The 15,624-nt window shown below is 33.6% G+C and overlaps 1 long non-coding RNA gene across 1 annotated transcript; it reads right to left on the reverse strand.

The window, feature by feature from the left end:
- Positions 1–364: 364 nt before the first annotated feature.
- Positions 365–2,025, reverse strand: LOC117276435 (uncharacterized). The gene is made up of 3 exons (XR_004506695.2): positions 1,908–2,025; positions 1,763–1,830; positions 365–694 (listed from the first exon to the last, which is right to left on the reverse strand). It is a non-coding gene; the product is annotated as an uncharacterized lncRNA (long non-coding RNA).
- Between the last annotated feature and the right edge of the window lie 13,599 nt (positions 2,026–15,624).

A 15,624-nucleotide genomic window follows, 5' to 3' on the forward strand; every position in this document is an offset into this window, starting at 1 on the left:
ATTTTATTTGAAAATTATTATCCCTTATTCTTGTAACCAAACAACCTCTAAGCGTTTATACTTGTTCAGCCAAAGAAAATAGTAGAGTTAGTAACCTTAGTTGTCTTGGTGATATCATTTATGTTCGTACCGCTTCTCATGAAACAGATTCAACATCCAATAAGTCTTTGACTAGGGAAGGGGAGAATTCCCCCTATTGCTGGCAGGCTATCCCAACCCGTGGGCGTTGTGGGAACGAGCTTCCAAGTCAGATTTGTGTCACGCCCCGAAATTAGGGTGGGACTTGATGGTGCTCTACCTTATACGTCGAGCAAGTCATGTTATTTAACCATACATGCTAATAAGGTTATTTAAACATACCAAGTACGAATAAACTCTTATATTAAAACTGTCTGAAAAATAACTAATGAACATTTAGCAAACTAATGTCTGAAAATCTAACTCATCAATGACAGTTATGAGCCTCTAAAGACTAAGACTAAAGCAATGTCTTCGAAGCATTCCTCTGAATTAATAAAGTATCTAAATAACTAAAAGTTTGAAGATAATCGAGTACTGCTAGCGGGAATCAACAAAGTCTATCTACCGGATCCATGGAAAGTCTGAAATCTAGCCATGAGCTTCATCACCTACAGGCTCAACACCTTCCATACGATGTAGTACGCCCCAACAGGCTAAGTATCTCCAAAAGTACCTAACAAGTATTTTTTATCACACCCTAAATGGAGGATAAGACTTTGAACTAAACAGTTACAATAAGATTGCAATAAGCATAACTTGCAATTAAATAAATTAACACTGTAATTTAAAAATTGAACTGAAACATGAAATTTGAGTCAAGTTCTGATAATTTGATATAGTTGAATTTTTTTATTCTGAAAATTTTATCTAACATGCAATAGTACGTGCTAGCGAGTGTGAGAAGGACTGGCCAAATCTTCGCCCCTGGCGACTTTTTAACTCAAAAAAGTTGATCACTTCTTCCAAATATATAAATCTGAACAAACAATGGAACTTGCATGTGTGAGGATGGCTGGCCCATTCCCTGACCCTTGGCGGCTTTTACGCTTGGGGGGATCGGCCACTTCTCCCAAACAAATAAATCTGAAGACATGGAGTACCTACAAGTATAGGGTACCTAATCGCGGCCACTATAGGTCTGACACTTAGGGAGGTTGGCTATTTCTCCCAAAACGTATGTGATCGTATAACCTGAGCTGAATCAGAATTAAATACAGCAAGCAATGTCATAACATCAATCAAATCAAACAAGAAATTCAATTACTTTTGATATTCCGAGCTAACTGAGTCATCAAACAAGACAATTCAATTTCTATAAAATAATCTGTATCATGAAGTAATAATAGAGTCTAACATTTAAGCAATCAAGAGTTGTTCAAACAACTGTCTAATATTTATAGTTAAGGACGTTTAAGCGCTTCCTTAATTATCAAATAATTTTCTTAGTACGCATTTTCTTCTCTGACCTTGGACTTAGGGAATCATAAACGCAGTTTACCTTATCAACTAGCAAGAATCTCCTCTCAACGTACATGTGTATTCAATCTTCTCGAAAGTCTACGATAAGTAGTTAAAACCGTTAACGCAATTATAATTTCAATCTATTCTCCTAAATTTAGGTATTTCTCCGCCATAAGTGGTTTAGATCGATTCTAACCATGAACTTTGTTATTCTTATGAACTAAAGATCGTTATACACTATAAATTTTCTAACTTTAATAGCAGAGAGCAAAAGAATTACCTTGAATGATATCTCCACAAATCCTAAATTTCGGATCTTGAAGAACTCTTTGATTCTTGGGTGGAAACCTAGGTTTTAGAATTTAAAAGGTATTAAACAACGTTAATCTCTTATTTTTAACTTGAATTTATGGTAGGGATCTTACCTTAGGTGGATTGAGGAAGCCCTAGGTAGTTCTTGCTATCAAAAATCATCTTTAAAATGCTGTAGAAATAACTAGGTTTTTTTCTCGCCTAGAAGTGCCCTTTTATTTTATGCGTTTCAAAGTCATACATGTCGAAATTTAGCCTACCGCATCGCCCGGGGGCGCCGTGACAAGGGAGATGTTTAGAGACTCGATTGTTATCATATTTGTCCCAAAGTTAGCTAGTCGTTTTCCCCAGGGCGTCCCATCTGGGCAATTCTCTCTGGAATCAGATTTCTGCTCTACTACCTTTCAGTAAAAAGGTCATAATTTCGTGTAGGAATGTCGAAATAACGAACAATTTGAAGTTTTAAAAACTAGACTCATAGAATTTTTATTTAATATATAGGTCATACCTCAATCTATTACACATTCAAAGATATGTTTGTTTGAAATTAGAACATATGCGACTAAGATCCTTTCTTCTCTTAAATATTTCCAATTTATCCCAAACTATTTCTCCTCCCTTATGGACATCCATATAACTTCCGCATCATAATATTTAGATATTACAAACCTTCAAATCTTTCTAAACACCCGTATGTCCAAGTAAGAGCTTGAATGAGTTCGATTCCGGCCAGAGCATTACACTCTGGCCGGAATCGGCATAGAATAAAGGGATGGCCCTAATAACTTGTTTTGGTTGATTTTATTAGTACAAGTTCGTTATGCCACTACTAGAAATTCGGCAAAAATCGACCAAAGTTGGTCGGTTTCTTGATAACGAATTTACAATACAAAAGGAGGAAATTGTAAATGATCATATCTTGAAAATCACAGGCCTTTTGATTGAGAAGTCACAGATTAATATAGGAACATCTCAAATCACTGTGTCAATTAAGCACACCCAAAATGGTAAACCGAACATTTTAGCATTGATAAAAGGAGCATCAGCCCCATTATGCAAAAGTCCTTGGTTCCTTCATTAAAATGGACAAAAATCTAATTGTACTCCTATAAATTATGCCTTTACTAGTTTTCTGCTGATTTTCTTTTTTAATTCTGTCGTTATGGCTTTAAATTTTATTTTCCTTATCCGACCATAGAAGTTGGCCTTAACCAGATAGTTGGTATTGGTCAATAGGAAGTACAAGAACCTTAGCCTAACTTGTCAATTTTAGTTTTCTTCTTTCAGATAATTTTTTCAGACCCACCCGATAAGAATTGCATAACAAACATTTTAAGTTATTCTTAGCACTTTTTTTTTAATTCGGAGTTGGGTGTCCTCTTTAGGCCTCGACTAATTCGTATTTGTGGCGTGCAAGGCATATAAACAGGGGCGTATGCACTCTTAGCGAAGCGGTGTCTCGTCGAATTTTTTTATTAAATATATGTATTAATGTTGTGAGGAAACAGATAAGTAGAAAAAAATACAACTTGACATAAATTGTCTCTTGGTGCATTATATGCTTGATTTTGCTCTAAAAGGTCAAAGTTTCGAACCTCAACTAGCATATTGTTTTGCAAATATTTGAAAGTGTTTGTATAGTTAAAAATTGTGATGAAGTAGAATTGAACTCAGGACCTTTTCTAATTTGAAACTCAACAAAATTGATAAACTAAGAATATTTCTTGTCTAGAAGTATGATAATTGAAGTTATTACTCTTGTACTTCTATAAATTTTGACACCGCTTATAAAATTCATGCGTATGCCCCTGCTTATAAATGTTTTCGATTTGTTCGAACTCAAGACTTCTAGTCAAAGATAAAGAGATGTTATACATCCTACTACATTTTTTGTGGTGATTTTTTATCACTAATTGTGATCAAGAATACTGTAATAGTCCCCAACTTGAACCACTGGGATTAGGTGAATGATACTGACGTTTTGACTTTTAAAAAGTTGCTTTATATATGTTGAAGATTCTAATGACCGTTTAGTCATAGATTTTGTTAGATTTTTCTCAATTTTGTTTTGGCAAATACATGTTTGTTCATAAATTTTATCCATATTTTTCTGATTTTGGCCCAAAATTTTATTATTATATTTTTTAAAAATTTTAAAAATTATCCCAAACTTTTGTATTTTTTAAAAGAGCCCACCATTTATTATTTTGTAACAATGTTACTTCGTCTTCTCGATAATCTGATAGTGTATTATGTAATTCATTATAAAAATAATAAGTTTATACTAATTTATTTATGTTCAGGACTATGGTTTGTGATAATGATAATGAATGTTATTGATGAAGGTATTGTTGGGTATTTGTGATAGTTTTTAGAACTTGTGGGTATAAGTCATATTTCATATTTTTTTTTTAAAAAAGTGACACGTGTTTTGAAAAACTTATGTCCAAACACATTTTCAATTTCAAACCAAACTTCACCCAAATTATATTTTTCAAAATAAATTTGGGAATCTATGACCTAACGCTAGCTAAAAGGTTTGACAAAATATTATTAAAATAAGACCCATATCTTTATCCCTCCTTAGGAGATCAATTTGGAGTTGGAGGATGTTAATATTAAGGGTGTGTTTGGTATGAAGGAAAATACTTTTTGGAAAATATTTTTCAATTTTCTCACGTTTGGTTGGCTTAAATGTTTTGGAAAATATTTTTCTCATGAACTCATTTTCCTCCAATTGGAGAAAAATATTTTCCCTATCAAAAGAAGGGAAAATATTTTCCAAAACTCTTTTTCAACCTTCTCCACCTTATTCCTCATCCCCACCAACTCACCCCCACCCACCCCATCCATCCCACCCCTGCCCACTCATCCCAACCCATACCCCCACCACACCACACCCACCCCCACCCTAACTAGAACTATTATTGAAAATATTTTCTTTTCATGATGTAGATAGAGTACTTTTTTTTATTTCAACAAAATGAGTATATTATTTTCATGATGTAGTAAAAGTATTTTCTTTCATTTTAACAAAACGCGTACTTTCTTTTCTAGATGTAGAAAAAATATTTTCTTTCATTTCAAACAACTAAGTATTTTCTTTTCCTGAAATAAAAGAAATATTTCTTTTCAACAAATGAGTACTTTCTTTCATGATGTAGAAAAAGTATTTTCTCATTTCAACAAACGAGTACTTTCATTTCATGATTTAGAAAAAATAATTTCTTTCATTTCAACAAACTAAGTATTTTCTTTTTCTGAAATAGAAAATGTATTTTTTTCCCAACAAAATGAGTACTTTCTTTTCGAGATATAGAAAAAGTATTTTCTTTCATTTTAACAAACTATCTTTTCCTGATGTAGAAAAAATATTTTCCTTCATTTTAACAAAACGAGTAATTTCTTTTCATGATATAGAAAAAGTATTTTCTTTCATTTCAACAAATTGAGTATTTTCTTTTCATTTTCATGATATAGAAAAAGTATTTTCTTTCATTCAACAAAATGAGTAATTTCTTTTCATATTGTAGAAATGATACTTTCTTTTTTAACAAACTAAAGTATTTTATTTTTAATTATCGAGCTCAAATTTCAACGTTGTTGTTCTGTGAAAAAGTAAAGTAGCACATTAGTTCCTTTGACTTTGTGTGAATCTTGCAAAGAATAATTAAATTTTTAAAGAAAATAGAGTCGGGGGAGGGGGGTGGAGGAGAACAGGAAACATGGGGATTTCGGAGAAGGTTGGTTGAGGAGAGTAGCATAAAAACTTATTATTCTAAAAATATTTTATACTCTCTAACCAAACACTAGAAAATATTTTCCGAAAAAAGTTACTCACCAACCAAACAAGGAAAAATAAATGATAAAATCACTCATTTTTCAGAAAAATATTTTCTAGAAAAATATTTTCATGAAAAATATTTTCCTTCGTACCAAACACACCCTAAATCAAACAAAGAGTCATCACAGTAGAAATAGTAAATATTCCAGCAATCATTGTTCAAGTGGATGTAATGAAAATAGTCTTTGATAGACTCGATCGATTGAGTCACATGTGTTTATAAGAGGTGTTAACCGGGCGGGCTCGTCCGGGCTGGACACGAAAAAAATAGCCCGTTCTGTTATTATTCCGGGCTAGTTAGTGAACTCGATAAACGGGCTGGGAAATTTCGGTCTATTAGGGTCCGTCCGGGTTCGGGCTTAACGGATCCGGGCCGGGCCGGGTTACTTATATTGTATTATTTATTTTTTAGTATATTTTGTCTTTATTATACAATGTTATTGATATTTAAGTGTTTGCAAACTTTTAAGGCTTAGAATTAAACTTTGAAATTTGAATTTTAAAATAAGTGGTTACAAATAAATTATTTAATAAGACCAATAGGTAATATGTAAGGATCAAACTCTGAAGGCTTTCGTTTAATATTTTCATTGAATAATAAATATGTGATGACCCAAAAGGTCATCTTATATTTTAGAACTTGAATCTACGCTCTTAAGCCTTAAAAATCTTATTTTACCCTCTTCGATTTACGTGCGCAGTCCGGGCAGGTTTTCCGGAAAGCTTTTATGTTGAAAACTAATGAAAATAAGAATTTTTGCCTTAAAAGTTGATTTTAGTTGATTTCGGTCAACATATTTGGTAAACGAACTGGATCCGTATTTTTATGGTCTCGGTGGCTCCGTGTCGAATTATGGGACCTGGGCGTATGCCCGAAATCGAATTTGGAGGTCCCTAGCTCAAGTTATAAATTTTTGATGAAAATTAAAAGTCTGAAAATTATTTATTTTTAAGAATTGATTGATATTTGGCATTGTTAGTATCAGGTCCGTATTTTGGTTCTGGATTCCGGTACAGGTTCATTATGATATTTAAGACTTGTCTGTGAAATTCGGTGAGAAACGGAGTTGATTTGACGTGATTCGGACGTCCAGTTGAGAAAATAGAAATTTTAAAGTATTCTTAAAAATTTTATTTGATTTGGTACTAAATTCGTAGTTCTAGGTGTTATTTTGGCGATTTGATCGCGTGAGCAAATTTGTATGATATTTTTAGACTTGCGTGCATGTTTGGTTTGGAGCCCCGAGGGCTCGGGTGAGTTTCGGATAGGCTACGGAGTGAGATTTGGCTTGAAAAACACTGCTGGTGCATCTGATATTGCAGGCCTCTGATCTCTCATTCGCGAGATCAGGCATCGCAATTGCGACCTCTGAGAGGTTCTCATTTGCGAGTTTCTCATCGCAAATGCGAAGAGAAACTGGGCCAATAATTTTCGCATTTGTGAGTCTTCTTTCGCATTTGCGAAGGGAGTCGGGGAAGGGCAGTGATCGCAAATGCGATCATTTAGTCGCATTTGCGAAGATTCAAGGTTCGCATTTGCGAACTTATCTTTGCATTTGCGAAGGCAGCAGAAGTGTGAAGTGCTTCGCATTTGCGATGACTCCTTCGCATTAGCGAGCTTCGCATTTGCGAAGCTCAGGTCGCAAATGCGACGTCTGCAGCTGAACAAAATGACTTTTGGACGGGAATTTTGATTCATTTTCCAAATTTTCAAGACCTAAAACACAAGAGGCGATTTTTCAAAGACCATCTCTTCCCCAAATCATAGGTAAGTGATTCTAAACTGGTTTCTTTCAATCTTTCACTATATTTTACAAGATTTCAACCTAAAATCTAAGGTTTTTATGGTAGAATTAGGGGTTTTGGGTAGAAAGTAGGGATTTCGAAAATTTGGGGATTTAGACCTCAATTTGAGGTCGGATTCCAAAACCAATTATATATTCGGGCTCGGGGTGAATGGATAAATGGAATTTGGTCCGAACCTCGGGTTTTGACCAAGCGGGCCCGGGGCCGATTTTTGACTTTTTGGAGAAAAATTTAGAAAATCTAAATTTATGCAATATAATTGATTCCTTTAGCAATATTTGATATTATTGAGTCATTTTTGAATAGATATGAGTAGTTTGGAGGTGAATTCCAAATGAAAAAGCTATGATTGAGAATTAAGTGGCCTTCGGAGCAAGGTAAGTGTTGTGTCTAACCCTGATTTGAGGGAATTAGGAATCTTAGATTACTTGCTAAGTGAAATTCATGTGAGCGGCGTATATGTGAGGTGACGAGTACTTATGCGTCGCCAATTTACCTGTTTTCCATGTTTCTCAGTTTTTCTTATATTGTCTCAATCCTATGCCTAATTGCGATGTGTTATACTAGTGTTGTTCAATTTATCGTTCTTATCATGTTACGGATTTTTCTGGTGATAATTGAGTTTTTATTTCAAAGTTGAGATTGATGTTATGGAACCAAATGTTGAGGTAAGATTTGTACTTGCTATTCTATCTCCCTGTTGATATTTATGCATTGCATTATGGTAAGGGAGAGTGTTAATGCACGAAGGGTGATGCCGTGCCATATTGTGAGAGTTAATGCATGAAGGGTGATGCCGTGCCATATTGTGAATGTTAATGCACGAAGGGTGATGCCGTGCCATATTGTGAGTGTTAATGCACGAAGGGTGATGCCGTACCATATTGTGAGTGTTAATGCATGAAGGGTGATGCCGTGCCATATTGTGAGTGTTAATGCACGAAGGATGATGTTGTGCCATGATATGAGAGTTAATGCACGAATGGTGATGCCGTGCCGTTTCTATTGATTTTTATGGTGAGATTGAGAGTAAAAGCACGAAGGGTGATCCCGTGCATGTTTTCCTTACTGTATTCACTATTCCTGTTTATTCATGGTATATTGACTGCTCTGGTGATCATTCTGTTGTAGTTCTTTATCTTGTATTCCCCTCAGTATGTTCCCCTCCCGACATTTTCTGTTTAGTTCTTCATTTCTATTTAGTTCTTCATTTCTATTATTTGCATATACACTGTTAAATTGTACAGGTTGATTTGTAGGTGCCTTGCCTTAGCCTCGTCACTACTTCGTCGAGGTTAGGCTCGACACTTACCAGTACAAAGGGTCGATTGTATTAATACTGCACTCTGCACTTTCTATGCAGATTTTGATACCGGCTCGTGTTGATCGAGATTTTGCTATTGGTTCGCTGTCCGGAGACTCAAGGTAGATCTGTCGGCGTTCACAGACCTTGAAGTCCCCGTCTATCTTTTCTGTTCTACTGTTTCTTTCATTCAGACAATTGTATTTCTTTCTGACTATTATTTGTAGCAAATTCTAGAATGCTCGTAAATTGTGACTCCAGATCCGGGTAGTAGTAATTAATACAGTTTTATGATATTTCGCGCTTATTATATTTCATCTTAGTTAATTATTATTATTTACTGAATGGAAATAAGGAATTGGTTTAATGATTCTCTAACGTTGGCTTGCCTGGCAAGTGAAATGTTAGGTACCATCACGGTCCCGTCGGTGGGAAATTTCGGGTCCGTGACATACTTCAAATTAATTTGCAAGTTCTATTTTAATTTTTTTATTTTTGAACTTGCAAATTAAAAGTTTACAACAATTATAAAAAATAAGAAAGAGTATATCACATGCTTTGCATCATTTTTGTAAGTTCATCCATGTCAACATGAGGTTCTTGATTTCTGGCATTGCTTGAATCGGAACCATAAACCATTATATCTCCAATTTCTTGGTCCTCCGCTTCATCTACCTCTTCACGCCCTTGATTTCGCCGTTCTAATCTTATCCAATCTCTAAAGCACACTAGAATTTTCAAAGCGTTGCTACCCAATGAATGACGAGTATCTCCTAGTTGCTGCCTTGCTTGGCTAAATGCACTCTCTGATGCGACTGTTGAAACCGGCACATTTTGCACGTCTCAAGCCATGGCCAAAAGAACAGAAAATTGATTTGAGTTGCTCCTCCACCAACTCAGCGGTAGAAATTCCTTTGTGCGGGGCTCTGGTGACTTTTGCAAGTAGAATTGAAGTTCATCAATGTTCCTACTACTGGTTTGTTGATGCTCTCCTAGTGTAGATCAAATCAAATAATCTTTAACACCATCATTATCCTCTAAAGCACCGGATGCAGATGTTGAAACTGAACTTGAAGGAATATTTGCATCTACAACAGCAGAAGCATCAACAGTGTTAACATAATAATTATATAAAGTTTGTAAATATTTGTGAAGCTCAGAAATACAAGTTTCAACATCAGGGGTTTCAATTGGTCTAATATCCTTATAAACATATAAAGTAGTGATTAGTTAGCGACAAGTGGCCATTTTGATAAAAGGGTTTAAAATAGCACCAATTAGGTAAATAGGGAGAATTGGGTAGAAATATTTCTTAAATTTATCTAGCATAGATTCAACAACAGAAGAATATCATTCTTTCTTCTTCAAATTATGGAGTAAAAGATAAATTTCTGCAACATGAACTAAACCATTTGCAATAGTAGGATAATAAGCTCCAGAAAACTCAAGTGTAGCCGCATAAAATTTTTGTAAAATTTTTACAACATCTTCAATGACATCCCAAGTTCTAGACGTTAACAAACGGTTAGGATTGGTACAATAAGAATTAGCAAGTTTAGTTATAGGCATCTTATATTTATGACAACATCTTAAGAATAAATAAGTATAATTTCACCTAATAACTATTTCTTCAGGCATGAGTCTTGGTTTTAGTCCATACTGTACATATTTTTCCTTAAATGTATTTAATCTAGCACTTCTATTATTTTCTTGAATTACACCAACAACTTTTCTAACTAAAGTGATGTCATCTCTAAATAATTCAAGGCCACTCTTCATAATTAAATTATAAATATGACATGCACACCTAACATGAAATATTTCAGGAAGTGGTGGGTGTAGATGCTATTTTAATATTGTAATAGCATAATTGTTGTTAGAAGCATTATCAAATGACATACACAAAACTTTTTCTGAAAGATTGTAAAATATAGCAACTTTATGGATAGTATTACTTACAAATGCACCGGTATGACTTTGATTTTTACCATATTTAAAAGCAATAATATATTTTTGCATACAAAAATTATCATCTATCCAGTGGCATGTAACAGTCAAATAATCATTTCCATTAACAGTACGACCAATATCAGAAGTAAGAGACACTCTACAAGAAAGACTGGCGAACAAATAATGAATATATATCTGATATTGTCCAAAAAGCCGAAAGATATTAACTCTACAAGTACTTCTAGAAATACCTTTAAACAAAGGGTTATAAATTCTTTGAATATAAGTAACAAGATATGGTGAAGCAGCAAAACTAAAAGGTAAACAACCTAAAACAATCATTTTAGCTAATTCTTCCCGATTTTTCGCTATATTAAATTTACTCATTAAATCGCCAGTACCCGAGTTAAGTTTTTGTTGCCCACCTTCCTCATCAGCACCCCATACAATAGGGTGGTTATCCACCATGTGCCTACGAAGTTGACCCGTTCCTCTGCCTTACCTCCAGTCTCATGTTTATAAACTTCCTTACAAATTTGACATCTTACGTAATTTTTGTCTTCTTCTAGTCTTTCAAAAAAATTCCAACACTTACTTCTTAATCTTCGATTCCTCTTAATAGGGATGGGAGGCCTACCTGTATTACAATGACCTTCACCCCTAGTATTTTGAATTTGACTAGCATTACCAGGTGTAGCTGGTGGTGTTTCAAGATTATCAGGTGATTGAATATCATCTATACCATAATTTTCTTGAAGTTGCTCATAATCTACATTTAAATTTTCAGGTGAACTTTCAGAAATATGTGTAAAGCTACTAGAAGAACTAGCACCACCTCTTGATTTTTTAGAAGTTTTACTCTTACTACTACCAACCCTACTAGTACGCGCTTTTTTAGCTGCTCTAAATATATCCATTATATAAATTAAATTAAAAAAATTAAATCAATAATTCTAAATAATAAAATAAAAATATCTACCAAAGAAGAGAAAGAGATGGAACGAGTGTACCGGAATTTCAGATGCCGCACTAAATTTGATATCAAACTTCAGTTGATATTTGATGATATTAAATAATGATACCATACTTCACTTGAATACTTGATATTTGATAATTATAATTTTGTAGTGGCTAAAGTAAATATTTGATGAAACTTGAAATAATAAGTAATTGAGAATTTAAGAGCAATAAGCAATACTATCAAGAGAGAATTGAGAGAGAATTAGAGTAGTAAGAGAGCAAATTGTGAGAAAAATATGAAGAACAAGGAGGGATATTTATAGTTTTTAAAAGGTTAAAATTATAATTTATCAATTATTAGGGATGGGAGGGGGCTATTTTCTTAAGGGGTAGGCCGAAATGGCCATTTTTATAAAAAAAAATGGTCATTGCCAACGGTCATTTTTGAATTTGACCATTGGCAACGGTCAAAAAATTTACAACGGTAACTGGGCTGGACCGGGTTGTAGCCCGGTAAAAAACCGATAAAGGGGAACCGGGCTAACAGGGTTCCAGGGCATCGGTTACCAAATATTATTCGTTCCCGCCCGGCTCCCCAACCCTCCCCAACCTGTCCCACCCCCTACTGTACTCGTGCTGAACCGGGTCGAACCGGGTTGTTATTGTGTTGTCCTGACCCGATTAACAGGTATACAGTTTATATAGATAAAATGAAGATTTCTTGTAAAAACCGAACCTGAAGGGGTCGTTTGGTTGATGGGATAATCTCTAGATATATGTGGGATTATTTTATTCCGCATTTGGTTAAATTTCTGAATCCAGAATTAACAATTCTGAAATTAATTTATATTATACCCTTAGTATTATTCTATTTTCGGATATTATTTGGGTAACATAGTAGAAGATCGTGGAGCGTTTGGAGATCGTGATCGTGCAGGTGATAGAGATTTCAATGAGACGGTGTGAAACTGAAGGCTTACGTGACTGAAGGGTCGTGTTCACGCTTCAAGAGGTAACCCGAAAAATTCTGTATATGCTAGTTGTCTAGATAACATGTGAATTGAATATTGGGATTGCTTCTGCCGTTTATTATAATCCATCAATTACCCCTTCAACTATTCTTTTTGTTTGATTTCAGTTTGTGTTGTCCTCTAAACATGTGTGGAAGCATCGACCATGGAATTTTATGTATGAACAAATTTGGAAGCCTTCAACTGATATTGATGTGTAAATAGATAATCTCTATGCTTCTAAGAGCCCGTTTGGTCAAACTGCCAAAATCTGCTTATTTTGAAAAGTACGTTTTTTAGAAATACTTTTGAAAAAGTACTTTTGAAAAAAATAATTATTTGTGTTTGACTAATTCATTTAATAAGTACTTTTTGCAACATTTGGTACTCAAATTTTGTTTGGCCAATCTTTCTAAAAAGTGCTTTTGAGTGTTAAATTACCAAAAAAGATAGTACCAAGGTCTTATAATTCTTTTAAAGAGAAAAATGAACTTAAATAATTATCGTAAAAGATTTTTATTATTTTTTATTTAATTTAATTAAAATATAAAATATAAAGCAAACAAACATATTAAAGATTTAAATTAATTTTACATATATAGTTATACCAAACACTACTAGAAATTCGGCTAAAATCGACCACGATCGACTAACCGACTTCGGTGGTAAAAACACCGGCCAGAAAACCGACTGAAGTCGGTTGGTTTTTTAAAATATTTTTTTTATAGTTTTTTTTAACGAAACCGACCAATTTGTTTTTGTGCAAAAATGTAGGAAACTACTTTTGCTTCCCGAGAAATTTATTTTTCAAGAAATCGAACAACGTTGGTCGGTTTTTTATTTAAAATAAAAAAAATTAATATTCAAAAAACCGACCAAAATCGGTCGGTTATGTCGGCCGGTCATTTTTAAAAACCGACCGATTTCGATCGGTAATTTTATTTTTTAATAAAACCGACCGACATTGGTCGGTTATTTTCGCGCAAAAATACAATTAAAGAATATAAATGAAATAAAAGACAGTCTTAAAACAAAAAATATTAATGGTCTAGTGGTAGAATAGTATCTTGACACAGTATAAACCCCGGTTCGATTCGCAGATGGTATATTTTTTAATTACATGATTAAAAATACCGACCAAATTCAGGAATTTTTTATTTTTTGAAATTAATTGACCGACCGAAATCGGTCGAAAAATACCGACCGAAGTCGGGCGGTTGGCTCTACCGACCATACGATTACCGACCGCCACGAATCGGTCGGTTTTTGGTCGATTTTTGTCAATTACCGATCAACATCAGTCGGTTTTGGCAGTCGATTTCCCCCTCTTTTTTAGTAGTGTAAGCATATAAGATTATCTAGTATAATTACTTATTGTTACATGATAATTTGAATAATCAAAATACATCATTCAGTATAAATTAGAAGTCTATTCCACAAATTGCTATATATTGATAATCCACCATGAAATAATAAGTAAAGTCACTCACACATGATAATATTTCTCAACAATTTCATCTCTACTTCTATCACATAACGCCTCCATATTAGTAAAAGACTTGTCTTGTATTTTTAAAAGAATATCAGAATGCCCATCTCATTCCTCAATCTCTGCAGTAATGTCTTCATTAGCATAATAGTTGAATTCCTTATTGGTAGAAGAATGTCGTCGGATGAAATTATGTATAGCTATGGTAGTTATAACTGGATGATTTTGACTGTCAAACTTGAGAGATGACATTGAGCATAAAATAGAAATATTTTAAATATATATAAAAAAATTGTAAACAACCTTCCTATCCTCACAAGGTAGGGGTAAGATCTGCATACACACTACCCTCTCCATACCCCACGGTGTGGGATAATACTGGGTATGTTGTTATTGTTGTAAAAGCAATTGTAAAAAAATAGTTAAGTATGTTTAAATTCAAATTCAAAAAGAGTAACTAATTATTAACAACACATAATGTATAATTTAATTTTTTTTAAATTTAAATTCAAAAAGAAACTAATTGTTACCTAACTTTACTAACTTTGTTCTAAATTGCCAAGTGGCCTATTGTGAGGCTGCCACTTGGCTTAATGTGGACGTTTTTTCTTCTTCTTTTAATAATATATAGATAGATTATGCGACGCAATTGTAAATTTATTACCTATTTGTAGGTAATTTTCAGAAATTAGATTTGATAACTATTTTAAAGATTGAACTAATTGCATATAACAGAAGAAATTATAAATGATTATTAGTAGGAAGAGAATTGATAATCCAAAGAAGGATGTAGATAATTTGCTTTAATGTGAAAAAAGAAGAAGATAATTTGGAAAGTTACAAGACATTACACAAAAAAAAAAATCAAAAAAAAAAGTCAATAAAGAATTTGGAAAGCTACAATATGATTCATGTATATGATATCTTTAATTTTAAAAGAATGGTAAAAACTAGAAAAAAAAAAAAAAAAAACTTAAATTAGTAAGGGATAATTTAGAAAATATAAATTTATGGTGAGGATAGTTTTGTCTTGAATAAATTAATTTTCTATTTCTGCTTCTGCTTCTGCTTCTTGGAAGAAGCTGGAATTTTCTGTTTCTTTCTAAAAGCAGAAAAACTGCTTATGTTGCTGGCCAAAAGTACATCTCTGTATTGGCCAAACAACTTAATTTTTTTTAAAAAGTACTTTTTTGGGAGGAAAAAATACTTTTGGCCTCCCAGAAATTTGGCCAAACAGGCTCTAAGTCCGGAGATTATTGTTTTTTTCTGCTTACGGAAAATAAGCCGATTAACTACAACAAGAATTACAAAGCCATTGTCATTCAGAACATGCTTACATGAAAATTTCTAATTGCATAAAAAGATAAAAATGTCTCTGTGGAAGACTCCAGAAGCAGAAGATCTTAGCAACAATTTTTCCTTATTTCTTCCCTGTTCCTTTACACATTTATCTTTGGCCTGTTAAAAA

This window comes from Nicotiana tomentosiformis, chromosome 7 (genome assembly GCF_000390325.3).
Source record: "Nicotiana tomentosiformis chromosome 7, ASM39032v3, whole genome shotgun sequence".
Classification (NCBI taxonomy): domain Eukaryota; kingdom Viridiplantae; phylum Streptophyta; class Magnoliopsida; order Solanales; family Solanaceae; genus Nicotiana; species Nicotiana tomentosiformis.